This window comes from Alosa sapidissima, chromosome 20 (genome assembly GCF_018492685.1).
Source record: "Alosa sapidissima isolate fAloSap1 chromosome 20, fAloSap1.pri, whole genome shotgun sequence".
Taxonomy (NCBI): Eukaryota; Metazoa; Chordata; class Actinopteri; order Clupeiformes; family Clupeidae; genus Alosa; species Alosa sapidissima.
In genome coordinates this window covers 25,038,579-25,044,646 of record NC_055976.1, presented here as the reverse complement: position 1 = coordinate 25,044,646, position 6,068 = coordinate 25,038,579, and positions in this window count along the sequence as shown.

Below are 6,068 nucleotides of genomic sequence, written 5' to 3'. Positions count from 1 at the left end.
TTCGCGCTATGCCAATGTTGTAATGTTTCTGTTGTGTGTTTTCTGAAGTGCTTCTTGTCGTCATTTCACTGTCCTGTGCAAGTTTCCGAAGTCCAGTCCGGCTTAAATATAAATACACAATGAATTTATAGCAAGCCGAAATTGTGACATAAGCGTCAGATCGATTAAGCAGTGAGTAAGCGAGCGCCGATTTTACGTTAACACTAGCCTACACTAAGCAGCGTGTGCTGGGTTTAGAAAATAACAGCGATCTGACAGTTTTGCAGTCTTCAGAAAGATTTGCGCACAGAACGAGATAGCCAAGACTACTTACAGCAGTAGCAATCCCCGACTTTGTTTGCCTCCGGATTAGTGACCATGGTGTAACACATTCTTTGAGAGGCTTGTCCCTCGAATTAATTAAGTGACCACAGCGACATAAAGTTGGTCAGACAACAAAACGTGACTTGCCACATATGTGAGCTCTCTGTTATTGCAAGTTATTACTCATCGCTATCGGAAATGCTCAATGACATAAGTTAAAGGAAGAGCAGTAATTAGAGAAGCTGTTAAATTCCCACCTCTAGCCTACTCCGGGTTTACGACTTCTCTATCCTTGCTGTCTGGTCGGATAGCCTGCAGGACAGGACTGCTGCATGTCGTTATGTTCTTTCAAGCCTACTTTAGGCTACTTTATCTTTGTGTAAATATAGCCCGTTTGTTGTAAAACACTCTTTAAATCCAGCACCGCTAACTGAAAACAGAAATAGTTCTTACATCTGCGACATTCTTGACACACGCAATGAAAATCTCCCATAGGCTAGATTCTATACAAATTTGTAAACATAAGACCACTAATCGTAGTTTGTAAGACCATTGTGACATTTGTTGCAGTAATCTAGAATTAGGCTACAGATATAGAGCTATAGGCTATAGAGTTAAATACGTTTTTTTGAAAGATTTGTTTTAATTACTTTCCCTATAAAAAATATTCAAGTGGGAAGTTTCTGCTTACACTCTGAAGTGCTTGACCCTCTTACACATAACATTTGTCATGGTGGTCTTTGAGGGCTGCGACCTCAAACTCTCACAGCAGTGCACAGGATTCCATTTGTTCTCGTTGTAAAATTTTTGGGTGCGAGCTCTCCGTCCCAGACTCAACTGCAAAGACTCCCTTTGATGCCCAGCAGTTTGGGGACAAAAGGGAACCACCACAGTCCTCCAGTATGCCAGCCAGTAACCGTGGTTACCAGAGGCCACTGGGTGACCCCTGACCTTTCGAGCCATGGGCCCATTGTGAGGTGGCACTTGTTGGGGGTGGAGGAGTGGAGTGGGGCACATTGGGGTCCAAACAGACTTTCTACGTCACATCTTATTCTGTCTGTCAGACTGTCTGTGGGTGGACTGTCATGATATGTGCTCTCTAACGTATAGCCCACACAAGACCCCCTGCTGGCTTTTTGTGTGGCATGACAGGCAGGTGGCAGCTTATGGCGTCAACTTAAACTGACATCACGACACATGCTGTGCGTTTTTTGGCCAAATCAGAGCCCTTCTCATCATCATGATTGTCTGGAAATAGCTGCTGGCTGATCCGAAGGCATCCTGCTCAAGTGCTAGCATGTCATTCAGTTCCTCCGCTCAGTTTAAGATAATGCACCGCAAGCCTCACAACAACAATGAGTTGGCCGAGACATCTTGGGATCTTCACACAATTAGCAGCTGATGAAGTGGAATGGTATGAAGTCAAATGGCCTGTTTTCTTTTAAGGAGAGAATTGTTTACTTAAGCACAGTCGTGGAGAAGTTGGACGAGCATTCCGTTGCTTGCCCAAACTAAAACATCCCACAGCGCTGAGGGACATGATACGATCATGATGATTAATCGAAGATGAGGAAGCGGCAGTACGCCTCATCAGCTGTGCTACTTCTGACTAACGTTTTTATGGTTTGTCATGGAGGGGTGGGTTGGGGTTTGGAGCATGGTTTGGTAGTGTCAAGTCAAGTCAAGTCAAGTTTATTTATATAGCGCATTTCATACACAGAGCTCATTCAATGTGCTTTACATAAACAAAAGCAAACAGTAATAACAAATAAAATCATAAAAGGGCAATAGTGTCTCTGGGTCTGGTATCTTGCTCAACTCAGAGTGAGTGAGTGGACATGAGTGTCAACTGTCCTCGAGTGGAGCGTAAGAGAGAGCCATGAAAGAAATGTGGTGAGAGGGTCTCTCAACACCACCACGCCGATCCCCGCCGCGGGCCGCAAAGCTCATTACCCCAGAGGGCCTTCGCCGCTCCAACACCCAGCCCCTCACGTTATCTCCGCTGACCCTGCTCTCCTCTTCCTCCTCCTCCTCCTCCTCCTCCTCCTCGCCAAATTCCTGCTCCATTGGTGTGCCGTTTAAGCAGCCCCAGACTCCATCTCGGATGCTTGGGTGCTGGCCAGAGTGAGCTCAGAGACTTGAGAAAAGGCAAAAGAAGTCCGAGAGAGAGCGTGTGAGATAGAGAGAGAGAGTGAGAGAGAGGAAAACACTTTCTACCCGCGATGCTGTGAGAATCGGGCCCTGCTATCTTCCTCTGGCAGATGGTCCCGCTGGCCTTGCCTAAGGTCCCTGGGCCAGGGCCCGTGAGCAGGGGATTCTCCCCAGGGGGGGGGGGGCTAATCGGGCCTCTAATAAGCCCTGATATCCACGGAGCCGCGGCTGTCCCTCGTCTTCTCACTCACGCCCTCCTCCCCTCCCTGTCTCTCTCTCTCTTCTCCCCTCCCTGTCTCTCTCTCTCTCTCTCTCTCTTCTCCCCTCCCTCCCTCTATCCCTCTCTCTCTCTACCTCTTTCTGGCTGTCCCTCTCTCTCTCTCTCTCTTCTCCCCTCCCTCCCTCTATCTCTCTCTCTCCCTCTTTCTGTCTGTCCCTCTCTCTCTCTCTCTCTCTCTGTTGGCGTCCCATGGGGCTCAGCACTTGATCTGACAGGGCCGGGATGGTCTCGTGCTGGATTAGGATTAAACAGATTTCACCCTCTCTCTTTAGATATGGTTACACACACACAGGCACACACATGCACTCAAACACACACTGCTCCTCCCTCACACACACATGCACTCAAACACACACTGCTCCTCCCTTGCTCCCTCTCTTCCTCTCGTTCCTTCTCTATCTCTCTCTCTCATCTCAGGTTCCCTTTTGTCTTTACCTCACTTTATCCTCTGTGAAGAAGATTGTCTGTGCCGAGGTACAGTAATTAAAGACTGGTGCTAACCTCTTGCTTTTGTAACAGTGCCAGAAGCACTAGCTTAGCCTCTTATTAGCCTGCACACAACTTAACAACTAGAAAGTTTTTCATAATGAAGTTTTTTTTTCTCTCTCAACCCCCACCCCCCCCCCCCCCCCCCCCCCCATCTAAGGGGAAAAGAAAACCATGACAAGACAAGAATAATTTCTCTCAAAAGACTTGAGCCTTGAGACTCTGTGATTCTTTTTGTGTGTCTGTCGATTCACACAGTTCTTTGATATCTCGACTTCAAAGTGCAACTTGTGGGGATTTTTAGGTGCTTTTCACACTCCAAGCCCCTGAAGCACATCCTGATTTTTTGTTTTTTTTTGCTAACCCAGTATACCTAAAATGGCCCCCGGCTGCTTCCTTTTTTTTAACTCTTCCTCCCTCTGATTTTGTTGTAAACCACGACCCACCCAGTCCAGTCCCCTGTTCCATCCGTACGATCAGCCTACGAGTGAGTTAACCACCCCCCTTCCCCCCCCTCCCCCGGTCCACTCTCCACATCACTTTTACTGGACTGTGGAGACAATGGGAGTGAGCCCCACGGGGCGGCCAGCTATGGGGCTGCCTCAGCAGAGGTCACAGCCAGAGGGTGGCGGAGAGGGGAGTGGCAGGTCTGCCACCACCGCAGCCTTTTGTCTCTCTCTGAAATACCACACACACACGGAGGGGGGGGGGGGTAAAAATCCAGAAATAGGCGACCAGGGCTATTGTTCAGCGCCGTGATTACAGCGTGTTAATGTCACATAGTACAATGCATTGAATGAGAAACGACCAGCACATGATGTTTTTCACTGTATTACTTGCTCTGCTTAACATTTTAATGTTGTTAATCTCGATATAGCAATAGGCAATGACCTGCATGCACTGGAGCAGTTAGTATGCACTGTTTGGGAGTGGTGGTGGGGGAAAATAACGCTTAGGGATACAGCATATTGACCAAGCACACGGCATAGACTTTATCCTGATTTCTCCGCATTGCAGCACACAGTGTGTTTGCATAGGGAATGTTGGTGTTCAAAGGCACATTTATGTGGAGCACCCTTCAATAACTGCACACTCTATTCTCAGGGCCGGGGCTCCTCAGTACGAGTGGGGTGTGAGTCAAACACACTTGCTCTTATTGTTTCTTTAAATAGACAAGTGGCTGCCTACCAAATAAATAAATAAATAAATAAATAAACGGAATCTGAAACGGCACCCTCGGGATCGGGATTGGGAGATGTGCTCCCGGCTTATTTTTCACTCACAGCTGGCTTTGAGGAGACTAGGAGGAATGGGGAAGGATGCATCTTTTGCTTAAGTTTTTGTTGCGGTGAAATCCTCACTGGAGATATGATTCACTTTGGGGTGGATCTGAATCAATGTCAGTGAATAGCATATGTTTTTTTCTTTCCTTTTGTTTTGCTTTTGAGTTTTATCTCTGGCAAACATGCAACTTTTTCCAGCCCCTTACCTTCATAGACTCTCCGATGCATTGCCAGATACTACAGATCCGCTTTCATCAATGCCCCAGTGCATCAGCGGGGCAAACATAATGCCTCTGTCACCCAACATATTATGTAACCCTTGTCAATAGCCTTGTCCACAACACATGAATGGAGTGCCCTCATTGGATTACTAGAGCTGTGTTTTGCATGCTGGGCTGGATCGTCATTGTCCACTACAGTGGAAAATAGATGACTGATGATGGCATTCCATTCAGTTTGGCTTGGAAGGGCTTCATTGTTCAAATGTGGGGTTAGATAAAGTGGTACATTACATTTCGGAAGCTGGGGATTGATTAGGGAAACAATATGGATGAAAGTTATTGTTCCACTCTCAAACTTGGATGCAAATTTACTTAATTAACACAATCAAATGTGGGAGTCAAATGTGATAAAGAGGTATACTCTTTGGACACTGGGAAGCAAGTTGATTAGGGAAACAATATGAAAGTTATTGTCACGCTTTTGATCTTGGATTTAAATATTTACTTAATGAACAGGACTAAATGTGGAACGTAGCCTGCTTGTCCCTCTCTCTGGTTTTGTGTTTCTGCCTCTCCTTCAGCCTTCCTGCATCACTGCTCTTTTTGTGTCCTGTCTGGAAAATCTGCCTTCAAAGTTCCCTTGGAAGGTCACTCAACCCTGTGTGCTGCTGGAAGCTCAGGTTAAGGAAATGAGTCTGGCTTTGCAGCTTTGCGTAGTCTGCCTGCCTCTATTAGTTATGTGCTCTCTCTCTCTTTCTCTCCCTCTCTCTCTCTTTCTCTCTCTCTCTTCCCTTTACACTCGTTCCTCAGACAAGTAAATGAGAGCAGGCTCGGACTTGTCCCTAGTGAACTCCCCTCCTCATATGCTTTCTTTGTCTTACACACACACAGACACACACACACACACACACACACACACACACACTTAAGAAAGCGCACACACACTTATACACACATCGAGATACATACAGAAACACAAACACAAGCATCCACACACAGACACCTGCATTGACACAGTTTCTCTCTCGAAAGTTTGCCTCTATGTACACACACACATACACACACACACACACACACACACACACACATCTCACTCAATCATCTCTCCACTCCACCAGGCTTCCTGTCACACATATCCCCCCCTTTCAAACATTGTCAGAGTCAGAATTCCAAGAATGTACAAGTGACTGAACCTGCCTGTAGGCTGTACAGAATGGAGGAGATGTACAGTACAGTGACAGCTTGTAGTGTGTCTGCCATCGTCTCTTCATTTATCCGATACACGCTCAGGTCTTTGGCAGCGCCATTTGCTTAATTTTACAGCTGTGTAGATTTGGTAAGTGA